Source organism: Stenella coeruleoalba, assembly GCF_951394435.1.
Source record: "Stenella coeruleoalba genome assembly, contig: scaffold_28, whole genome shotgun sequence".
NCBI lineage: Eukaryota > Metazoa > Chordata > Mammalia > Artiodactyla > Delphinidae > Stenella > Stenella coeruleoalba.
This window is the reverse complement of record NW_027645921.1, coordinates 3,847,942-3,873,238: the sequence shown is the minus strand read 5'-3', so window position 1 is coordinate 3,873,238 and position 25,297 is coordinate 3,847,942. Positions and strand designations below refer to the sequence as shown.

The following is a 25,297-nucleotide window of genomic DNA, read 5'->3' as shown; positions in this document are numbered from 1 at the left end:
TTTTTGATTTTAATTTCCCTAAGCTATAGGACCATAAGTGGCATTGCCCTAGGCTCTGTTGCTTTGTTTTTTAGATGTTTCAGTAAACACCATACACTTCTCCCGAGTGTCTGTTGGCAATTTACATCCCGCCCATCAGCATAACAAGGCTCCCAGTTCTCCATGGCCTGTCCTGCCTTTCTGGATTTTACACTTTTTTCAGATGGCCCTTTTGACCGGGGGGAAGTGAGACTTCATTGTAGTGCAGATTTCCTGTGCAAGCTTGCTTGGTTGGCAAAAAAGGGCGTATGCGTTTTTTCCTGAATATATTCAGGAAAAAACGCATACGCCCTTTTTGGCCAAGTGCATCATTGTGGACGTTCTGCCTCTTTTCCTATGCTTTCAATGCAATTCCAGTCTACCTCCTGAAATCGGTTTCCTGCAATTCTGCCCCGCTTTCAAGTCCTCTTGGCAGCCTTACTTCAGTCTATTTTTGGACGATAGCTGTCATTTATAACTCTGCAGGTTTGTGAATTACAGTGCCCCTGAGCTCCTTTCTTCAACTCGCTTTCTTTTGAGCTGGCCGCAACACCGCAGGATGGCTTCAGGCCCTAATCTGGTTCCGGCACGGCACGCTGAGCCTTTGGTTAATTCCTCTTCCTGGTGGGAAATGAGAGTTAAATTTGCCCGTCCAGACACCTCCAGCTAGTCTCTCATTGGTTCTCACTATTCCTGTTCATCTTCCGCAGAAATAGCAAACTGGGCCAAACAGGAGGTTAAAGGGACTGACTCTCCAAGTCGGGAGAGTGTTAGTAAAGCGTCTGGAATGTTGCACCCGAGTACCAGGGTACGAAAACTGAGACATATTTGAACACGTCTCCCGATCACATGGTTGATCATACTCTGGGTTCCACATGCATGTTTTAGCTGAAGGAAGAATACCTAAAACCTGGGTAGTTGAAACCCGTGGAATGGGTACCATGCAATATGACTTCAAAGGGTCTTCATTTGCTCACCGAACCTCTCCAATCCTATCACTGCTGCGTTTATGCCCCTGTACACATGCTTGATTCTCTTTCAGAGACATAGCAATCCATAGGTTTTAAGATACTTACTAGTCAGGTACATTCTTAGGCGTTTAATATGCGGTGTTGAGTCCATTTCGTTGAGCAAGGAGTAGCTCTTGTGTATTCCATATTTGGCTTAAGGAACTTTATCTGTGCTCATTTCAATCTCTGGTTTTATGCAGCACCCCAACTCACCTTTCCCCTTAAGCAAGCATAAGTTGGTTTTCTAAATTTGAGACCCTGTTCTGTTCTGTAATTCAGTTCCTGTGTAGCCAAGTTTACATTCCGTGTATTACTGATATCTTATGATGTTTCTTTTTCTGTGTGACTTATTTCAGTTAGAATCATCATACCTGAATCCACTCATTGTGCTGCTAAGGGCCTGATGACACAGATTTCATTGCTGAGTGATATTGCTTTGTAAGTAAATACCACAACTTCTTTATCCATTTTTCACTTTCTGCGATGTTGAACTTGTACTGTAAACGAGGTTCTTGTAAACAGAGCCGTTCCAAACTTTGGGGTGGCTGTGTCTTTTTGATTTTAATTTCCCTAAGCTATAGGACCATAAGTGGAAGTGCCCTAGGTTCTGTTGCTTTGTTTTTTAGATGTTTCAGGAAACACCATACACTTCTCCCGAGTGTCTGTTGGCAATTTACATCCCGCCCATCAGCATAACAAGGCTCCCAGTTCTCCATGGCCTGTCCTGCCTTTCTGGATTTTACACTTTTTTCAGATGGCCCTTTTGACCGGGGGGAAGTGAGACTTCATTGTAGTGCAGATTTCCTTTGCAAGCTTGCTTGGTTGGCCAAAAAGGGCGTATGCGTTTTTTCCTGAATATATTCAGGAAAAAACGCATACGCCCTTTTTGGCCAAGTGCATCATTGTGGACGTTCTGCCTCTTTTCCTATGCTTTCAATGCAATTCCAGTCTACCTCCTGAAATCGGTTTCCTGCAATTCTGCCCCGCTTTCAAGTCCTCTTGGCAGCCTTACTTCAGTCTATTTTTGGACGATAGCTGTCATTTATAACTCTGCAGGTTTGTGAATTACAGTGCCCCTGAGCTCCTTTCTTCAACTCGCTTTCTTGTGAGCTGGCCGCAACACCGCAGGATGGCTTCAGGCCCTAATCTGGTTCCGGCACGGCACGCTGAGCCTTTGGTTAATTCCTCTTCCTGGTGGGAAATGAGAGTTAAATTTGCCCGTCCAGACACCTCCAGCTAGTCTCTCATTGGTTCTCACTATTCCTGTTCATCTTCCGCAGAAATAGCAAACTGGGCCAAACAGGAGGTTAAAGGGACTGACTCTCCAAGTCGGGAGAGTGTTAGTAAAGCGTCTGGAATGTTGCACCCGAGTACCAGGGTACGAAAACTGAGACATATTTGAACACGTCTCCCGATCACATGGTTGATCATACTCTGGGTTCCACATGCATGTTTTAGCTGAAGGAAGAATACCTAAAACCTGGGTAGTTGAAACCCGTGGAATGGGTACCATGCAATATGACTTCAAAGGGTCTTCATTTGCTCACCGAACCTCTCCAATCCTATCACTGCTGCGTTTATGCCCCTGTACACATGCTTGATTCTCTTTCAGAGACATAGCAATCCATAGGTTTTAAGATACTTACTAGTCAGGTACATTCTTAGGCGTTTAATATGCGGTGTTGAGTCCATTTCGTTGAGCAAGGAGTAGCTCTTGTGTATTCCATATTTGGCTTAAGGAACTTTATCTGTGCTCATTTCAATCTCTGGTTTTATGCAGCACCCCAACTCACCTTTCCCCTTAAGCAAGCATAAGTTGGTTTTCTAAATTTGAGACCCTGTTCTGTTCTGTAATTCAGTTCCTGTGTAGCCAAGTTTACATTCCGTGTATTACTGATATCTTATGATGTTTCTTTTTCTGTGTGACTTATTTCAGTTAGAATCATCATACCTGAATCCACTCATTGTGCTGCTAAGGGCCTGATGACACAGATTTCATTGCTGAGTGATATTGCTTTGTAAGTAAATACCACAACTTCTTTATCCATTTTTCACTTTCTGCGATGTTGAACTTGTACTGTAAACGAGGTTCTTGTAAACAGAGCCGTTCCAAACTTTCGGGTGGCTGTGTCTTTTTGATTTTAATTTCCCTAAGCTATAGGACCATAAGTGGAAGTGCCCTAGGTTCTGTTGCTTTGTTTTTTAGTTGTTTCAGGAAACACCATACACTTCTCCCAAGTGGTTCTTGGCAATTTACATCCCGCCCATCAGCATAACAAGGCTCCCAGTTCTCCATGGCCTGTCCTGCCTTTCTGGATTTTACACATTTTTCAGATGGCCCTTTTGACCGGGGGGAAGTGAGACTTCATTGTAGTGCAGATTTCCTTTGCAAGCTTGCTTGGTTGGCCAAAAAGGGCGTATGCGTTTTTTCCTGAATATATTCAGGAAAAAACGCATACGCCCTTTTTGGCCAAGTGCATCATTGTGGACGTTCTGCCTCTTTTCCTATGCTTTCAATGCAATTCCAGTCTACCTCCTGCAATCGGTTTCCTGCAATTCTGCCCCGCTTTCAAGTCCTCTTGGCAGCCTTACTTCAGTCTATTTTTGGACGATAGCTGTCATTTATAACTCTGCAGGTTTGTGAATTACAGTGCCCCTGAGCTCCTTTCTTCAACTCGCTTTCTTGTGAGCTGGCCGCAACACCGCAGGATGGCTTCAGGCCCTAATCTGGTTCCGGCACGGCACGCTGAGCCTTTGGTTATTTCCTCTTCCTGGTGGGATGTGAGTGTTAAATTTGCCCGTCAGGACACCTCCAGCTAGTCTCTCATTGGTTCTCGCTATTCCTGTTCATCTTCCGCAGAAATTGCAAACTGGGCCAAACAGGAGATTTAAGGGATTGACTCTGAAGTCGGGAGAGTGTTAGTAAAGCGTCTGGAATGTTGCACCCGAGTACCAGAGGAGGAAAACTGAGACATATTTGAACACGTCTCCCGTTCACATGGTTGATCATACTTGGGTTCCACATGCATGTTTTAGCTGAATGAAGAATACCTTAAACCTGGAGCGTTGAGACCCGTGTAATGGGTACCATGCAATATGACTTCAAAGGGTCTTCATTTGCTCACCGAACCTCTCCAATCCTATCACTGCTACGTTTATGCCCCTGTACACATGCTTGATTCTCTTTTGGAGACATAGCAATCCATAAGTTTTACGATACTTACTAGTCAGGTACATTCTTAGGCGTTTAATATGCGGTGTTGAGTCCATTTCGTTGAGCAAGGAGTAGCTCTTGTCTATTCCATATTTGGCTTAAGGAATTTTATCTGTGCTCATTTCAATCTCTGGTTTTATGCAGCACCCCAACTCACCTTTCCCCTTAAGCAAGAATAAGTTGGTTTTCTAAATTTGAGACCCTGTTCTGTTCTGTAATTCAGTTCCTGTGTAGCCAAGTTTACATTCCGTGTATTACTGATATCTTATGATGTTTCTTTTTCTGTGTGACTTATTTCAGTTAGAATCATCATACCTGAATCCACTCATTGTGCTGCTAAGGGCCTGATGACATAGATTTCATTGCTGAGTGATATTGCTTTGTAAGTAAATACCACAACTTCTTTATCCATTTTTCACTTTCTGCGATGTTGAACTTGTACTGTAAACGAGGTTCTTGTCAACAGAGCCGTTCCAAACATTGGGGTGGCTGTGTCTTTTTGATTTTAATTTCCCTAAGCTATAGAACCATAAGTGGAAGTGCCCTAGGTTCTGTTGCTTTGTTTTTTAGATGTTTCAGGAAACACCATACACTTCTCCCGAGTGGTTGTTGGCAATTTACATCCCGCCCATCAGCATAACAAGGCTCCCAGTTCTCCATGGCCTGTCCTGCCTTTCTGGATTTTACACTTTTTTCAGATGGCCCTTTTGACTGGGGGGAAGTGAGACTTCCTTGTAGTGCAGATTTCCTTTGCAAGCTTGCTTGGTTGGCCAAAAAGGGCGTATGCGTTTTTTCCTGAATATATTCAGGAAAAAACGCATACGCCCTTTTTGGCCAAGTGCATCATTGTGGACGTTCTGCCTCTTTTCCTATGCTTTCAATGCAATTCCAGTCTACCTCCTGAAATCGGTTTCCTGCAATTCTGCCCCGCTTTCAAGTCCTCTTGGCAGCCTTACTTCAGTCTATTTTTGGACGATAGCTGTCATTTATAACTCTGCAGGTTTGTGAATTACAGTGCCCCTGAGCTCCTTTCTTCAACTTGCTTTCTTGTGACCTGGCCGCAACACCGCAGGATGGCTTCAGGCCCTAATCTGGTTCCGGCATGGCACGCTGAGCCTTTGGTTATTTCCTCTTCCTGGTGGGAAATGAGAGTTAAATTTGCCCGTCCAGACACCTCCAGCTAGTCTCTCATTGGTTCTCGCTATTCCTGTTCATCTTCCGCAGAAATTGCAAACTGGGCCAAACAGGAGGTTAAAGGCGCTGACTCTCCAAGTGGGGAGAGTGTTAGTAAAGTGTCTGGAATGTTGCACCCGAGTACCAGGGGAGGAAAACTGAGACATATTTGAAAACGTCTCCCGTTCACATGGTTGATCATACTTGGGTTCCACATGCATGTTTTAGCTGAAGGAAGAATACCTTAAACCTGGAGCGTTGAGACCCGTGTAATGGGTACCATGCAATATGACTTCAAAGGGTCTTCATTTGCTCACCGAACCTCTCCAATCCTATCACTGCTACGTTTATGCCCCTGTACACACGCTTGATTCTCTTTTGGAGACATAGCAATCCATAGGTTTTACGATACTTACTAGTCAGGTACATTCTTAGGCGTTTAATATGCGGTGTTGAGTCCATTTCGTTGAGCAAGGAGTAGCTCTTGTCTATTCCATATTTGGCTTAAGGAACTTTATCTGTGCTCATTTCAATCTCTGGTTTTATGCAGCACCACAACTCACCTTTCCCCTTAAGCAAGCATAAGATGGTTTTCTAAATTTGAGACCCTGTTCTGTACTGTAATTCAGTTCCTGTGTAGCCAAGTTTACATTCCGTGTATTACTGATATCTTATGATGTTTCTTTTTCTGTGTGACTTATTTCAGTTAGAATCATCATACCTGAATCCACTCATTGTGCTTCTAAGGGCCTGATGACACAGATTTCATTGCTGAGTGATATTGCTTTGTAAGTAAATACCACAACTTCTTTATCCATTTTTCACTTTCTGTGATGTTGAACTTGTACTGTAAACGAGGTTCTTGTAAACAGAGCCGTTCCAAACTTTGGGGTGGCTGTGTCTTTTTCATTTTAATTTCCCTAAGCTATAGGACCATAAGTAGAAGTGCCCTAGGTTCTGTTGCTTTGTTTTTTAGATGTTTCAGGAAACACCATACACTTCTCCCGAGTGGTTGTTGGCAATTTACATCCCGCCCATCAGCATAACAAGGCTCCCAGTTCTCCATGGCCTGTCCTGCCTTTCTGGATTTTACACTTTTTTCAGATGGCCCTTTTGACCCGGGGGAAGTGAGACTTCATTGTAGTGCAGATTTCCTTTGCAAGCTTGCTTGGTTGGCCAAAAAGGGCGTATGCGTTTTTTCCTGAATATATTCAGGAAAAAACGCATACGCCCTTTTTGGCCAAGTGCATCATTGTGGACGTTCTGCCTCTTTTCCTATGCTTTCAATGCAATTCCAGTCTACCTCCTGAAATTGGTTTCCTGCAATTCTGCCCCACTTTCAAGTCCTCTTGGCAGCCTTACTTCAGTCTATTTTTGGACGATAGCTGTCATTTATAACTCTGCAGGTTTGTGAATTACAGTGCCCCTGAGCTCCTTTCTTCAACTCGCTTTCTTGTGAGCTGGCCGAAACACCGCAGGATGGCTTCAGGCCCTAATCTGGTTCCGGCACGGCACGCTGAGCCTTTGGTTAATTCCTCTTCCTGGTAGGCAATGAGAGTTAAATTTGCCCGTCCAGACACCTCCAGCTAGTCTCCATTGGTTCTCGCTATTCCTGTTCATCTTCCGCAGAAATTGCAAACTGGGCCAAACAGGAGGTTAAAGGCGCTGACTCTCCAAATGGGGAGAGTGTTAGTAAAGCGTCTGGAATGTTACACCCGAGTACCAGGGGAGGAAAACTGAGACATATTTGAACACGTCTCCCGTTCACATGGTTGATCATACTTGGGTTCCACATGCATGTTTTAGCTGAAGGAAGAATACCTTAAACCTAGAGAGTTGAGACCCGTGTAATGGGTACCATGCAATATGACTTCAAAGGGTCTTCATTTGCTCACCGAACCTCTCCAATCCTATCACTGCTACGTTTATGCCCCTGTACACATGCTTGATTCTCTTTTGGAGACATAGCAATCCATAGGTTTTACGATACTTACTAGTCAGGTACATTCTTAGGCGTTTAATATGGGGTGTTGAGTCCATTTCGTTGAGCAAGGAGTAGCTCTTGTCTATTCCATATTTGGCTTAAGGAACTTTATCTGTGCTCATTTCAATCTCTGGTTTTATGCAGCACCCCCACTCTCCTTTACTCTTAAGCAAGCATAAGTTGGTTTTCTAAATTTGAGACCCTGTTCTGTTCTGTAATTCAGTTCCTGTGTAGCCAAGTTTACATTCCGTGTATTACTGATATCTTATGATGTTTCTTTTTCTGTGTGACTTATTTCAGTGAGAATCATCATACCTGAATCCACTCATTGTGCTGCTAAGGGCCTGATGACACAGATTTCATTGCTGAGTGATATTGCTTTGTAAGTAAATACCACAACTTCTTTATCCATTTTTCACTTTCTGCGATGTTGAACTTGTACTGTAAACGAGGTTCTTGTAAACAGAGCCGTTCCAAACTTTGGGGTGGCTGTGTCTTTTTGATTTTAATTTCCCTAAGCTATAGGACCATAAGTGGAAGTGCCCTAGGTTCTGTTGCTTTGTTTTTTAGATGTTTCAGGAAACACCATACACTTCTCCCGAGTGGTTGTTGGCAATTTACATCCCGCCCATCAGCATAACAAGGCTCCCAGTTCTCCATGGCCTGTCCTGCCTTTCTGGATTTTACACTTTTTTCAGATGGCCCTTTTGACCGGGGGGAAGTGAGACTTCATTGTAGTGCAGATTTCCTTTGCAAGCTTGCTTGCTTGGCCAAAAAGGGCGTATGCGTTTTTTCCTGAATATATTCAGGAAAAAACGCATACGCCCTTTTTGGCCAAGTGCATCATTGTGGACGTTCTGCCTCTTTTCCTATGCTTTCAATGCAATTCCAGTCTACCTCCTGAAATCGGTTTCCTGCAATTCTGCCCCGCTTTCAAGTCCTCTTGGCAGCCTTAATTCAGTCTATTTTTGGACGATAGCTGTCATTTATAACTCTGCAGGTTTGTGAATTACAGTGCCCCTGAGCTCCTTTCTTCAACTTGCTTTCTTGTGACCTGGCCGCACACCGCAGGATGGCTTCAGGCCCTAATCTGGTTCCGGTACGGCACACTGAGCCTTTGGTTATTTCCTCTTCCTGGTGGGAAATGAGAGTTAAATTTGCCCGTCCAGACACCTCCAGCTAGCCTCTCATTGGTTCTTGCTATTCCTGTTCATCTTCCGCAGAAATTGCAAACTGGGCCAAACAGGAGGTTAAAGGGACTGACTCTCCAAGTCGGGAGAGTGTTAGTAAAGCGTCTGGAATGTTGCACCCGAGTACCAGGGTACGAAAACTGACATATTTGAACACGTCTCCCGATCACATGGTTGATCATACTCTAGGTTCCACATGCATGTTTTAGCTGAAGGAAGAATACCTTAAACCTGGGTAGTTGAAACCCGTGGAATGGGTACCATGCAATATGACTTCAAAGGGTCTTCATTTGCTCACCGAACCTCTCCAATCCTATCACTGCTGCGTTTATGCCCCTGTACACATGCTTGATTCTCTTTCGGAGACATAGCAATCCATAGGTTTTCCGATACTTACTAGTCAGGTACATTCTTAGGCGTTTAATATGCGGTGTTGAGTCCATTTCGTTGAGCAAGGAGTAGCTCCTGTCTATTCCATATTTGACTTAAGGAACTTTATCTGTGCTCATTTCAATCTCTGGTTTTATGCAGCACCCCAACTCACCTTTACCCTTAAGCAAGCATAAGTTGGTTTTCTAAATTTGAGACCCTGTTCTGTTCTGTAATTCAGTTCCTGTGTAGCCAAGTTTACATTCCGTGTATTACTGATATCTTATGATGTTTCTTTTCTGTGTGACTTATTTCAGTTAGAATCATCATACCTGAATCCACTCATTGTGCTGCTAAGGGCCTGATGACACAGATTTCATTGCTGAGTGATATTGCTTTGTAAGTAATTACCACAACTTCTTTATCCATTTTTCACTTTCTGCGATGTTGAACTTGTACTGTAAACGAGGTTCTTGTAAATAGAGCCGTTCGAAAGTTTGGGGTGGCTGTGTCTTTTTGATTTTATTTTCCCTAAGCTATAGGACCATAAGTGGCAGTGCCCTAGGCTCTGTTGCTTTGTTTTTTAGATGTTTCAGGAAACACCATACACTTCTCCCGAGTGTCTGTTGGCAATTTACATCCCGCCCATCAGCATAACAAGGCTCCCAGTTCTCCATGGCCTGTCCTGCCTTTCTGGATTTTACACTTTTTTCAGATGGCCCTTTTGACCGGGGGGAAGTGAGACTTCATTGTAGTGCAGATTTCCTTTGCAAGCTTGCTTGGTTGGCCAAAAAGGGCGTATGCGTTTTTTCCTGAATATATTCAGGAAAAAACGCATACGCCCTTTTTGGCCAAGTGCATCATTGTGGACGTTCTGCCTCTTTTCCTATGCTTTCAATGCAATTCCAGTCTACCTCCTGAAATCGGTTTCCTGCAAGTCTGCCCCGCTTTCAAGTCCTCTTGGCAGCCTTACTTCAGTCTATTTTTGGACGATAGCTGTCATTTATAACTCTGCAGGTTTGTGAATTACAGTGCCCCTGAGCTCCTTTCTTCAACTCGCTTTCTTGTGACCTGGCCGCAACACCACAGGATGGCTTCAGGCCCTAATCTGGTTCCGGCCCGGCATGCTGAGCCTTTGGTTAATTCCTCTTCCTGGTGGGAAATGAGAGTTAAATTTGCCCGTCCAGACACCTCCAGCTAGCCTCTCATTGGTTCTCGCTATTCCTGTTCATCTTCCGCAGAAATTGCAAACTGGGCCAAACAGGAGGTTAAAGGGACTGACTCTCCAAGTGGGGAGAGTGTTAGTAAAGCGTCTGGAATGTTGCACCCGAGTACCAGGGGAGGAAAACTGAGACATATTTGAACATGTCTCCCGTTCACATGGTTGATCATACTTGGGTTCCACATGCATGTTTTAGCTGAAGGAAGAATACCTTAAACCTGGAGAGTTGAGACCCGTGTAATGGGTACCATGCAATATGACTTCAAAGGGTCTTCATTTGCTCACCGAACCTCTCCAATCCTATCACTGCTGCGTTTATGCCCCTGTACACACGCTTGATTCTCTTTTGGAGACATAGCAATCCATAGGTTTTAAGATACTTACTAGTCAGGTACATTTTTAGGCGTTTAATATGGGGTGTTGAGTCCATTTCGTTGAGCAAGGAGTAGCTCTTGTCTATTCCATATTTGGCTTAAGGAACTTTATCTGTGCTCATTTCAATCTCTGGTTTTATGCAGCACCCCAACTCACCTTTACCCTTAAGCAAGCATAAGTTGGTTTTCTAAATTTGAGACCCTGTTCTGTTCTGTAATTCAGTTCCTGTGTAGCCAAGTTTCCATTCCGTGTATTACTGATATCTTATGATGTTTCTTTTTCTGTGTGACTTATTTCAGTTAGAATCATCGTACCTGAATCCACTCATTGTGCTGCTAAGGGCCTGATGACACAGATTTCATTGCTGAGTGATATTGCTTTGTAAGTAAATACCACAACTTCTTTATCCATTTTTCACTTTCTACAATGTTGAACTTGTACTGTAAACGAGGTTCTTGTAAACAGAGCCGTTCCAAACTTTGGGGTGGCTGTGTCTTTTTGATTTTAATTTCCCTAAGCTATAGGACCATAAGTGGAAGTGCCCTAGGTTCTGTTGCTTTGTTTTTTCATGTTTCAGGAAACACCATACACTTCTCCCGAGTGGTTGTTGGCAATTTACATCCCGCCCATCAGCATAACAAGGCTCCCAGTTCTCCATGGCCTGTCCTGGCTTTCTGGATTTTACACTTTTTTCAGATGGCCCTTTTGACCGGGGGGAAGTGAGACTTCATTGTAGTGCAGATTTCCTTTGCAAGCTTGCTTGCTTGGCCAAAAAGGGCGTATGCGTTTTTTCCTGAATATATTCAGGAAAAAACGCATACGCCCTTTTTGGCCAAGTGCATCATTGTGGACGTTCTGCCTCTTTTCCTATGCTTTCAATGCAATTCCAGTCTACCTCCTGAAATCGGTTTCCTGCAATTCTGCCCCGCTTTCAAGTCCTCTTGGCAGCCTTACTTCAGTCTATTTTTGGACGATAGCTGTCATTTATAAGTCTGCAGGTTTGTGAATTACAGTGCCCCTGAGCTCCTTTCTTCAGCTCGCTTTCTTGTGACCTGGCCGAAACACCGCAGGATGGCTTCAGGCCCTAATCTGGTTCTGGCACGGCACGCTGAGCCTTTGGTTAATTCCTCTTCCTGGTGGGAAATGAGAGTTAAATTTGCCCGTCCAGACACCTCCAGCTAGCCTCTCATTGGTTCTCGCTATTCCTGTTCATCTTCCGCAGAAAATGCAAACTGGGCCAAACAGGAGGTTAAAGGCGCTTACTCTCCAAGTGGGGAGAGTGTTAGTAAAGCGTCTGGAATGTTGCACCCGAGTACCAGGGGAGGAAAACTGAGACATATTTGAACACGTCTCCCGATCGCATGGTTGATCATACTCTAGGTTCCACATGCATGTTTTAGCTGAAGGAAGAATACCTTAAACCTGGAGAGTTGAGACCCGTGTAATGCGTACCATGCAATATGACTTCAAAGGGTCTTCATTTGCTCACCGAACCTCTCCAATCCTATCACTGCTGCGTTTATGCCCCTGTACACATGCTTGATTCTCTTTCGGAGACATAGCAATCCATAGGTTTTCCGATACTTACTAGTCAGGTACATTCTTAGGCGTTTAATATGCGGTGTTGAGTCCATTTCGTTGAGCAAGGAGTAGCTCTTGTCTATTCCATATTTGGCTTAAGGAACTTTATCTGTGCTCATTTCAATCTCTGGTTTTATGCAGCACCCCAACTCACCTTTCCCCTTAAGCAAGCATAAGTTGGTTTTCTAAATTTGAGACCCTGTTCTGTTCTGTAATTCAGTTCCTGTGTAGCCAAGTTTACATTCCGTGTATTACTGATATCTTATGATGTTTCTTTTCTGTGTGACTTATTTCAGTTAGAATCATCATACCTGAATCCACTCATTGTGCTGCTACGGGCCTGATGACACAGATTTCATTGCTGAGTGATATTGCTTTGTAAGTAATTACCACAACTTCTTTATCCATTTTTCACTTTCTGCGATGTTGAACTTGTACTGTAAACGAGGTTCTTGTAAATAGAGCCGTTCGAAAGTTTGGGGTGGCTGTGTCTTTTTGATTTTAATTTCCCTAAGCTATAGGACCATAAGTGGCAGTGCCCTAGGCTCTGTTGCTTTGTTTTTTAGATGTTTCAGGAAACACCATACACTTCTCCCGAGTGTCTGTTGGCAATTTACATCCCGCCCATCAGCATAACAAGGCTCCCAGTTCTCCATGGCCTGTCCTGCCTTTCTGGATTTTACACTTTTTTCAGATGGCCCTTTTGACCGGGGGGAAGTGAGACTTCATTGTAGTGCAGATTTCGCTTGCAAGCTTGCTTGGTTGGCCAAAAAGTGCGTATGCCTTTTTTCCTGAATATATTCAGGAAAAAACGCATACGCCCATTTTGGCCAAGTGCATCATTGTGGACGTTCTGCCTCTTTTCCTATGCTTTCAATGCAATTCCAGTCTACCTCCTGCAATCGGTTTCCTGCAATTCTGCCCCGCTTTCAAGTCCTCTTGGCAGCCTTACTTCAGTCTATTTTTGGACGATAGCTGTCATTTATAACTCTGCAGGTTTGTGAATTACAGTGCCCCTGAACTCCTTTCTTCAACTTGCTTTCTTGTGACCTGGCCGCAACACCGCAGGATGGCTTCAGGCCCTAATCTGGTTCCGGCACGGCACGCTGAGCCTTTGGTTAATTCCTCTTCCTGGTGGGAAATGAGAGTTAAATTTGCCCGTCCAGACACCTCCAGCTACTCTCTCATTGGTTCTCGCTATTCCTGTTCATCTTCCGCAGAAATTGCAAACTGGGCCAAACAGGAGGTTAAAGGGACTGACTCTCCAAGTCGGAAGAGTGTTAGTAAAGCGTCTGGAATGTTGCACCCGAGTACCAGGGGAGGAAAACTGAGACATATTTGAACACGTCTCCCGTTCACATGGTTGATCATACTCTGGGTTCCACATGCATGTTTTAGCTGAAGGAAGAATACCTTAAACCTGGAGAGTTGAGACCCGTGGAATTGGTACCATGCAATATGACTTCAAAGGGTCTTCATTTGCTCACCGAACCTCTCCAATCCTATCACTGCTGCGTTTATGCCCCTGTACACACGCTTGATTCTCTTTTGGAGACATAGCAATCCATAGGTTTTAAGATACTTACTAGTCAGGTACATTCTTAGGCGTTTAATATGGGGTGTTGAGTCCATTTCGTTGAGCAAGGAGTAGCTCTTGTCTATTCCATATTTGGCTTAAGGAACTTTATCTGTGCTCATTTCAATCTCTGGTTTTATGCAGCACCCCAACTCACCTTTCCCCTTAAGCAAGCATAAGTTGGTTTTCTAAATTTGAGACCCTGTTCTGTTTTGGAATGCAGTTCCTGTGTAGCCAAGTTTACATTCCGTGTATTACTGATATCTTATGATGTTTCTTTTTCTGTGTGACTTATTTCAGTTAGAATCATCGTACCTTAATCCACTCATTATGCTGCTACGGGCCTGATGACATAGATTTCATTGCTGAGTGATACTGCATTGTACGTAAGTACCACAAGTTCTTTATCCATTTTTCACTTTCTGTGATATTGAACTTGTATGGTAAACGAGGTTCTTGTAAACGGAGGCGTCCCAAACATTGGGGTGGCTGTGTGTTTTTGATTTTAATTTCCGTAAGCTATAGGACCATAAGTGGAAGTGCCCTAGGCTCTGTTGCTTTGTCTTTTAGATGTTTCAGGAAACACCATACACTTCTCCCAAGTGTCTGTTGGCAATTTACATCCCGCCCATCAGCATAACAAGGCTCCCAGTTCTCAATGGCCTGTTGCCTTTCTGGATTTTACACTTTTTTCAGATGGCCCTTTTGACCGGGGGGAAGTGAGACTTCATTGTAGTGCAGATTTCCTTTGCAAGCTTGCTTGGTTGGCCAAAAAGGGCGTATGCGTTTTTTCCTGAATATATTCAGGAAAAAACGCATACGCCCTTTTTGGCCAAGTGCATCATTGTGGACGTTCTGCTTCTTTTCCTATGCTTTCAATGCAATTCCAGTCTACCTCCTGAAATCGGTTTCCTGCAATTCTGCCCCGCTTTCAAGTCCTCTTGGCAGCCTTACTTCAGTCTATTTTTGGACGATAGCTGTCATTTATAACTCTGCAGGTTTGTGAATTACAGTGCCCCTGAGCTCCTTTCTTCAACTCGCTTTCTTGTGACCTGGCCGCAACACCGCAGGATGGCTTCAGGCCCTAATCTGGTTCCGGCCCGGCATGCTGAGCCTTTGGTTAATTCCTCTTCCTGGTGGGAAATGAGAGTTAAATTTGCCCGTCCAGACACCTCCAGCTAGCCTCTCATTGGTTCTCGCTATTCCTGTTCATCTTCCGCAGAAATTGCAAACTGGGCCAAACAGGAGGTTAAAGGGACTGACTCTCCAAGTCGGGAGAGTGTTAGTAAAGCGTCTGGAATGTTGCACCCGAGTACCAGGGGAGGAAAACTGAGACATATTTGAACACGTCTCCCGATCACATGGTTGATCATACTCTGGGTTCCACATGCATGTTTTAGATGAAGGAAGAATACCTTAAACCTGGAGAGTTGAGACCCGTGTAACGGGTACCATGCAATATGACTTCAAAGGGTCTTCATTTGCTCACCGAACCTCTCCAATCCTATCACTGCTGCGTTTATTCCCCTGTACACACGCTTGATTCTCTTTCGGAGACATAGCAATCCATAGGTTTTAAGATACTTACTAGTCAGGTACATTCTTAGACGTTTAATATGGGGTTTTGAGTCCATTTCGTTGAGCAAGGAGTAGCTCTTGTCTATTCCATATTTGGCTTAAGGAACTTTATCTGTGCTCATTTCAATCTCTGGTTTTATGCAGCACCCCAACTCACCTTTCCCCTTAAGCAAGCATAAGTTGGTTTTCTAAATTTGAGACCCTGTTCTGTTCTGTAATTCAGTTCCTGTGTAGCCAAGTTTACATTCCGTGTATTACTGATATCTTATGATGTTTCTTTTTCTGTGTGACTTATTTCAGTTAGAATCATCATACCTGAATCCACTCATTGTGATGCTAGGGGCCTGATGACATAGAATTCATTGCTGAGTGATATTGCTTTGTAAGTAAATACCACAACTTCTTTATCCATTTTTCACTTTCTGCGATGTTGAACTTGTACTGTAAACGAGGTTCTTGTAAACAGAGGCGTCCCAAACTTTGGGGTGGCTGTGTCTTTTTGATTTTAATTTCCCTAAACTATAGGACCATAAGTGGCAGTGTCCTAGGCTCTGTTGCTTTGTTTTTTAGATGTTTCAGGAAACACCATACACTTCTCCCCAGTGTCTGTTGGCAATTTACATCCCGCCCATCAGCATAACAAGGCTCCCAGTTCTCCATGGCCTGTGCTGCCTTTCTGGATTTTACACTTTTTTCAGATGGCCCTTTTGACCGGGGGGAAGTGAGACTTCATTGTAGTGCAGATTTCCTTTGCAAGCTTGCTTGGTTGGCCAAAAAGGGCGTATGCGTTTTTTCCTGAATATATTCAGGAAAAAACGCATATGCCCTTTTTGGCCAAGTGCATCATTGTGGACGTTCTGCCTCTTTTCCTATGCTTTCAATGCAATTCCAGTCTACCTCCTGAAATCGGTTTCCTGCAATTCTGCCCCGCTTTCAAGTCCTCTTGGCAGCCTTACTTCAGTCTATTTTTGGACGATAGCTGTCATTTATAAGTCTGCAGGTTTGTGAATTACAGTGCCCCTGAGCTCCTTTCTTCAACTCGCTTTCTTGTGACCTGGCCGCAACACCGCAGGATGGCTTCAGGCCCTAATCTGGTTCCGGCACGGCATGCTGAGCCTTTGGTTATTTCCTCTTCCTGGTGGGAAATGAGAGTTAAATTTGCCCGTCCAGACACCTCCAGCTAGTCTCTCATTCCTTCTCGCTATTCCTGTTCATCTTCCGCAGAAATTGCAAACTGGGCCAAACAGGAGGTTAAAGGGACTGACTCTCCAAGTCGGGAGAGTGTTAGTAAAGCGTCTGGAATGTTGCACCCGAGTACCAGGGTACGAAAACTGAGACATATTTGAACACGTCTCCCGATCACATGGTTGATCATACTCTAGGTTCCACATGCATGTTTTAGCTGAAGGAAGAATACCTTAAACCTGGGTAGTTGAAACCCGTGGAATGGGTACCATGCAATATGACTTCAAAGGGTCTTCATTTGCTCACCGAACCTCTCCAATCCTATCACTGCTGCGTTTATGCCCCTGTACACATGTTTGATTCTCTTTCAGAGACATAGCAATCCATAGGTTTTAAGATACTTACTAGTCAGGTACATTCTTAGGCGTTTAATATGCGGTGTTGAGTCCATTTCGTTGAGCAAGGAGTAGGTCTTGTCTATTCCATATTTGACTTAAGGAACTTTATCTGTGCTCATTTCAATCTCTGGTTTTATGCAGCACCCCAACTCACCTTTCCCCTTAAGCAAGCATAAGTTGGTTTTCTAAATTTGAGTCCCTGTTCTGTTCTGTAATTCAGTTCCTGTGTAGCCAAGTTTACATTCCGTGTACTACTGATATCTTATGATGTTTCTTTTTCTGTGTGACTTATTTCAGTTAGAATCATCATACCTGAATCCACTCATTGTGCTGCTAAGGGCCTGATGACACAGATTTCATTGCTGAGTGATATTGCTTTGTAAGTAAATACCACAACTTCTTTATCCATTTTTCACTTTCTGCGATGTTGAACTTGTACTGTAAACGAGGTTCTTGTAAACAGAGCCGTTCCAAACTTTGGGGTGGCTGTGTCTTTTTGATTTTAATTTCCCTAAGCTATAGGACCATAAGTGGCAGTGCCCTAGGCTCTGTTGCTTTGTTTTTTAGATGTTTCAGGAAACACCATACACTTCTCCCGAGTGTCTGTTGGCAATTTACATCCCGCCCATCAGCATAACAAGGCTCCCAGTTCTCCATGGCCTGTCCTGCCTTTCTGGATTTTACACTTTTTTCAGATGGCCCTTTTGACCGGGGGGAAGTGAGACTTCATTGTAGTGCAGATTTCCTTTGCAAGCTTGCTTGGTTGGCCAAAAAGGGCGTATGCCTTTTTTCCTGAACATATTCAGGGAAAAACGCATACGCCCTTTTTGGCCAAGTGCATCATTGTGGACGTTCTGCCTCTTTTCCTATGCTTTCAATGCAATTCCAGTCTACCTCCTGAAATCGGTTTCCTGCAATTCTGCCCCGCTTTCAAGTCCTCTTGGCAGCCTTACTTCAGTCTATTTTTGGACGATAGCTGTCATTTATAACTCTGCAGGTTTGTGAATTACAGTGCCCCTGAGCTCCTTTCTTCAACTCGCTTTCTTGTGACCTGGCCGCAACACCGCAGGATGGCTTCAGGCCCTAATCTGGTTCCGGCACGGCACGCTGAGCCTTTGGTTAATTCCTCTTCCTGGTGGGAAATGAGAGTTAAATTTGCCCGTCCAGACACCTCCAGCTAGTCTCTCATTGGTTCTCGCTATTCCTGTTCATCTTCCGCAGAAATTGCAAACTGGGCCAAACAGGAGGTTAAAGGGACTGACTCTCCAAGTCGGGAGAGTGTTAGTAAAGCGTCTGGAATGTTGCACCCGAGTACCAGGGGAGGAAAACTGAGACATATTTGAACACGTCTCCCGTTCACATGGTTGATCATACTCTGGGTTCCACATGCATGTTTTAGCTGAAGGAAGAATACCTTAAACCTGGAGAGTTGAGACCCGTGGAATGGGTACCATGCAATATGACTTCAAAGGGTCTTCATTTGCTCACCGAACCCCTCCAATCCTATCACTGCTGCGTTTATGCCCCTGTACACACGCTTGATTCTCTTTTGGACACATAGCAATCCATAGGTTTTAAGATACTTACTAGTCAGGTACGTTCTTAGGCATTTAATATGGCGTGTTGAGTCCATTTCGTTGAGCAAGGAGTAGCTCTTGTCTATTCCATATTTGGCTTAAGGAACTTTATCTGTGCTCATTTCAATCTCTGGTTTTATGCAGCACCCCAACTCACCTTTCCCCTTAAGCAAGCATAAGTTGGTTTTCTAAATTTGAGTCCCTGTTCTGTTCTGTAATTCAGTTCCTGTGTAGCCAAGTTTACATTCCGTGTACTACTGATATCTTATGATGTTTCTTTTTCTGTGTGACTTACTTCAGTTAGAATCATCATACCTGAATCCACTCATTGTGCTGCTAAGGGCCTGATGACACAGATTTCATTGCTGAGTGATATTGCTTTGTAAGTAAATACCACAACTTCTTTATCCATTTTTCACTTTCTGCGATGTTGAACTTGTACTGTAAACGAGGTTCTTGTAAACAGAGCCGTTCCAAACATTCGGGTGGCTGTGTCTTTTTGATTTTAATTTCCCTAAGCTATAGGACCATAAGTGGAAGTGCCCTAGGTTCTGTTGCTTTGTTTTTTAGATGTTTCAGGAAACACCATACACTTCTCCCGAGTGGTTGTTGGCAATTTACATCCCGCCCATCAGCATAACAAGGCTCCCAGTTCTCCATGGCCTGTCCTGCCTTTCTGGATTTTACACTTTTTTCAGATGGCCCTTTTGACCGGGGGGAAGTGAGACTTCATTGTAGTGCAGATTTCCTTTGCAAGCTTGCTTGGTTGGCCAAAAAGGGCGTATGCCTTTTTTCCTGAATATATTCAGGAAAAAACGCATACGCCCTTTTTGGCCAAGTGCATCATTGTGGACGTTCTGCCTCTTTTCCTATGCTTTCAATGCAATTCCAGTCTACCTCCTGAAATCGGTTTCCTGCAATTCTGCCCCGCTTTCAAGTCCTCTTGGCAGCCTTACTTCAGTGTATTTTTGGACGATAACTGTCATTTATAACTCTGCAGGTTTGTGAATTACAGTGCCCCTGGGCTCCTTTCTTCAACTCGCTTTCTTTTGAGCTGGCCGCAACACCGCAGGATGGCTTCAGGCCCTAATCTGGTTCCGGTACGGCACGCTGAGCCTTTGGTTATTTCCTCTTCCTGGTGGGAAATGAGAGTTAAATTTGCCCGTCCAGACACCTCCAGCTAGCCTCTCATTGGTTCTCGCTATTCCTGTTCATCTTCCGCAGAAATTGCAAACTGGGCCAAACAGGAGGTTAAAGGGACTGACTCTCCAAGTCGGGAGAGTGTTAGTAAAGCGTCTGGAATGTTGCACCCGAGTACCAGGGGAGGAAAACTGAGACATATTTGAACACGTCTCCCGTTCACATGGTTGATCATACTCTGGGTTCCACATGCATGTTTTAGCTGAAGGAAGATTACCTTAAACATGGAGAGTAGAGACCCGTGGAATGGGTACCATGCAATATGACTTCAAAGGGTCTTCATTTGCTCACCGAACCTCTCCAATCCTATCACTGCTGCGTTTATTCCCCTGTACACACGCTTGATTCTCTTTTGGAGACATAGCAATCCATAGGTTTTAAGATACTTACTAGTCAGGTACATTCTTAGGCGTTTAATATGGGGTGTTGAGTCCATTTCGTTGAGCAAGGAGTAGCTCTTGTCTATTCCATATTTGACTTAAGGAACTTTATCTGTGCTCATTTCAATCTCTGGTTTTATGCAGCACCCCAACTCACCTTTCCCCTTAAGCAAGCATAAGTTGGTTTTCTAAATTTGAGACCCTGTTCTGTTCTGTAATTCAGTTCCTGTGTAGCCAAGTTTACATTCCGTGTATTAGTGATATCTTATGATGTTTCTTTTTCTGTGTGAATTATTTCAGTTAGAATCATCGTACCTGAATCTACTCATTATGCTGCTACGGGCCTGATGACATAGATTTCATTGCTGAGTGATACTGCATTGTACGTAAGTACCACAAGTTCTTTATCCATTTTTCACTTTCTGCGATGTTGAACTTGTACTGTAAACGAGGTTCTTGTAAACAGAGCCGTTCCAAACTTTGGGGTGGCTGTGTCTTTTTGATTTTAATTTCCCTAAGCTATAGGACCATAAGTGGAAATGCCCTAGGCTCTGTTGCTTTGTTTTTTAGATGTTTCAGGAAACACCATACACTTCTCCCGAGTGGTTGTTGGCAATTTACATCCCGCCCATCAGCATAACAAGGCTCCCAGTTCTCCATGGCCTGTCCTGCCTTTCTGGATTTTACACTTTTTTCAGATGGCCCTTTTGACCGGGGGGAAGTGAGACTTCATTGTAGTGCAGATTTCCTTTGCAAGCTTGCTTGGTTGGCCAAAAAGGGCGTATGCGTTTTTTCCTGAATATATTCAGGAAAAAACGCATACGCCCTTTTTGGCCAAGTGCATCATTGTGGACGTTCTGCCTCTTTTCCTATGCTTTCAATGCAATTCCAGTCTACCTCCTGAAATCGGTTTCCTGCAATTCTGCCCCGCTTTCAAGTCCTCTTGGCAGCCTTACTTCAGTCTATTTTTGGACGATAGCTGTCATTTATAACTCTGCAGGTTTGTGAATTACAGTGCCCCTGAGCTCCTTTCTTCAACTCACTTTCTTGTGACCTGGCCGCAACACCGCAGGATGGCTTCTGGACGTAATCTGGTTCCGGCACGGCACGCTGAGCCTTTGGTTATTTCCTCTTCCTGGTGGGAAATGAGAGTTAAATTTGCCCGTTCAGACACCTCCAGCTAGTCTCTCATTGGTTCTCGCTATTCCTGTTCATCTTCCGCAGAAATTGCAAACTGGGCCAAACAGGAGGTTAAAGGCGCTGACTCTCCAAGTGGGGAGAGTGTTAGTAAAGCGTCTGGAATGTTGCACCCGAGTACCAGGGGAGGAAAACTGAGACATATTTGAACACGTCTCCCGTTCACATGGTTGATCATACTTGGGTTCCACATGCATGTTTTAGCTGAAGGAAGAATACCTTAAACCTGGGTAGTTGAAACCCGTGGAATGGGTACCATGCAATATGACTTCAAAGGGTCTTCCTTTGCGCACCGAACCTCTCCAATCCTATCACTGCTGCGTTTATGCCCCTGTACACATGCTTGATTCTCTTTTGGAGACATAGCAATCCATAGGTTTTAAGATACTTACTAGTCAGGAACATTCTTAGGCGTTTAATATGGGGTGTTGAGTCCATTTCGTTGAGCAAGGAGTAGCTCTTGTCTATTCCATATTTGGCTTAAGGAACTTTATCTGTGCTCATTTCAATCTCTGGTTTTATGCAGCACCCCAACTCACCTTTACCCTTAAGCAAGCATAAGTTGGTTTTCTAAATTTGAGACCCTGTTCTGTTCTGTAATTCAGTTCCTGTGTAGCCAAGTTTACATTCCGTGTATTACTGATATCTTATGATGTTTCTTTTTCTGTGTGACTTATTTCAGTTAGAATCATCATACCTGAATCCACTCATTGTGATGCTAAGGGTCTGATGACATAGATTTCATTGCTGAGTGATATTGCTTTGTAAGTGAATACCACAACTTCTTTATCCATTTTTCACTTTCTGCGATGTTGAACTTGTACTGTAAACGAGGTTCTTGTAAACAGAGCCGTTCCAAACTTTGGGGTGGCTGTGTCTTTTTGATTTTAATTTCCCTAAGCTATAGGACCATAAGTGGAAGTGCCCTAGGCTCTGTTGCTTTGTTTTTTAGATGTTTCAGGAAACACCATACACTTCTCCCGAGTGGTTGTTGGCAATTTACATCCCGCCCATCAGCATAACAAGGCTCCCAGTTCTCCATGGCCTGTCCTGCCTTTCTGGATTTTACACTTTTTTCAGATGGCCCTTTTGACCCGGGGGAAGTGAGACTTCATTGTAGTGCAGATTTCCTTTGCAAGCTTGCTTGGTTGGCCAAAAAGGGCGTATGCGTTTTTTCCTGAATATATTCAGGAAAAAACGCATACGCCCTTTTTGGCCAAGTGCATCATTGTGGACGTTCTGCCTCTTTTCCTATGCTTTCAATGCAATTCCAGTCTACCTCCTGAAATCGGTTTCCTGCAATGCTGCCCCGCTTTCAAGTCCTCTTGGCAGCCTTACTTCAGTCTATTTTTGGACGATAGCTGTCATTTATAAGTCTGCAGGTTTGTGAATTACAGTGCCCCTGAGCTCCTTTCTTCAACTTGCTTTCTTTTGAGCTGGCCGCAACACCGCAGGATGGCTTCAGGCTCTAATCTGGTTCCGGCACGGCACGCTGAGCCTTTGGTTATTTCCTCTTCCTGGTGGGAAATGAGAGTTAAATTTGCCCGTCCAGACACCTCCAGCTAGCCTCTCATTGGTTCTCGCTATTCCTGTTCATCTTCCGCAGAAATTGCAAACTGGGCCAAACAGGAGGTTAAAGGCGCTGACTCTCCAAGTGGGGAGAGTGTTAGTAAAGCGTCTGGAATGTTGCACCCGAGTACCAGGGGAGGAAAACTGAGACATATTTGAACACGTCTCCCGTTCACATGGTTGATCATACTTGGGTTCCACATGCATGTTTTAGCTGAAGGAAGAATACCTTAAACCTGGAGAGTTAAGACCCGTGTAATGGGTACCATGCAATATGACTTCAAAGGGTCTTCATTTGCTCACCGAACCTCTCCAATCCTATCACTCCTGCGTTTATGCCCCTGTACACATGCTTGATTCTCTTTCGGAGACATAGCAATCCATAGGTTTTTAAGATACTTACTAGTCAGGTACATTCTTAGGCGTTTAATATGCGGTGTTGAGTCCATTTCGTTGAGCAAGGAGTAGTTCTTGTCTATTTCATATTTGACTTAAGGAACTTTATCTGTGCTCATTTCAATCTCTGGTTTTATGCAGCACCCCAACTCACCTTTACCCTTAAGCAAGCATAAGTTGGTTTTCTAAATTTGAGACCCTGTTCTGTTCTGTAATTCAGTTCCTGTGTAGCCAAGTTTACATTCCGTGTATTACTGATATCTTATGATGTTTCTTTTTCTGTGTGACTTACTTCAGTTAGAATCATCGTACCTGAATCCACTCATTATGCTGCTAAGGGCCTGATGACATAGATTTCATTGCTGAGTGATACTGCATTGTACGTAAGTACCACAAGTTCTTTATCCATTTTTCACTTTCTGCGATGTTGAACTTGTACTGTAAACGAGGTTCTTGTAAACAGAGCCGTTCCAAACTTTGGGGTGGCTGTGTCTTTTTGATTTTAATTTCCCTAAGCTATAGGACCATAAGTGGAAATGCCCTAGGCTCTGTTGCTTTGTTTTTTAGATGTTTCAGGAAACACCATACACTTCTCCCGAGTGGTTGTTGGCAATTTACATCCCGCCCATCAGCATAACAAGGCTCCCAGTTCTCCATGGCCTGTCCTGCCTTTCTGGATTTTACACTTTTTTCAGATGGCCCTTTTGACCGGGGGGAAGTGAGACTTCATTGTAGTGCAGATTTCCTTTGCAAGCTTGCTTGGTTGGCCAAAAAGGGTGTATGCGTTTTTTCCTGAATATATTCAGGAAAAAACGCATACGCCCTTTTTGGCCAAGTGCATCATTGTGGACGTTCTGCCTCTTTTCCTATGCTTTCAATGCAATTCCAGTCTACCTCCTGAAATCGGTTTCCTGCAATTCTGCCCCGCTTTCAAGTCCTCTTGGCAGCCTTACTTCAGTCTATTTTTGGACGATAGCTGTCATTTATAACTCTGCAGGTTTGTGAATTACAGTGCCCCTGAGCTCCTTTCTTCAACTCGCTTTCTTGTGACCTGGCCGCAACACCGCAGGATGGCTTCAGGACCTAATCTGGTTCCGGCACGGCACGCTGAGCCTTTGGTTAATTCCTCTTACTGGTGGGAAATGAGAGATAAATTTGCCCGTCCAGACACCTCCAGCTAGTCTCTCATTGGTTCTCGCTATTCCTGTTCATCTTCCGCAGAAATTGCAAACTGGGCCAAACAGGAGGTTAAAGGGACTGACTCTCCAAGTCGGGAGAGTGTTAGTAAAGCGTCTGGAATGTTGCACCCGAGTACCAGGGTATGAAAACTGAGACATATTTGAACACGTCTCCTAATCACATGGTTGATCATACTCTAGGTTCCACATGCATGTTTTAGCTGAAGGAAGAATACCTTAAACCTGGGTAGTTGAAACCCGTGGAATGGGTACCATGCAATATGACTTCAAAGGGTCTTCATTTGCTCACCGAACCTCTCCAATCCTATCACTGCTGCGTTTATGCCCCTGTACACATGCTTGATTCTCTTTCGGAGACATAGCAATCCATAGGTTTTTAAGATACTTACTAGTCAGGTACATTCTTAGGCGTTTAATATGGGGTGTTGAGTCCATTTCGTTGAGCAAGGAGTAGCTCTTGTCTATTCCATATTTGACTTAAGGAACTTTATCTGTGCTCATTTCAATCTCTGGTTTTATGCAGCACCCCAACTCACCTTTCCCCTTAAGCAAGCATAAGTTGGTTTTCTAAATTTGAGACCCTGTTCTGTTCTGTAATTCAGTTCCTGTGTAGCCAAGTTTACATTCCGTGTATTACTGATATCTTATGATGTTTCTTTTTCTGTGTGACTTACTTCAGTTAGAATCATCATACCTGAATCCACTCATTGTGCTGCTAAGGGCCTGATGACACAGATTTCATTGCTGAGTGATATTGCTTTGTAAGTAAATACCACAACTTCTTTATCCATTTTTCACTTTCTGCGATGTTGAACTTGTACTGTAAACGAGGTTCTTGTAAACGGAGCCATTCCAAACTTTGGGGTGGCTGTGTCTTTTTGATTTTAATTTCCCTAAGCTATAGGA

General features: G+C 43.9%; 1 long non-coding RNA gene across 7 annotated transcripts in view; it reads left to right on the top strand.

Moving 5' to 3' along the window:
* Window positions 1–25,297, top strand: part of LOC307181470 — a 1,536,115-nt gene that overhangs the window by 524,666 nt on the left and 986,152 nt on the right. The gene's annotated exons all lie outside the window — the stretch shown is intronic.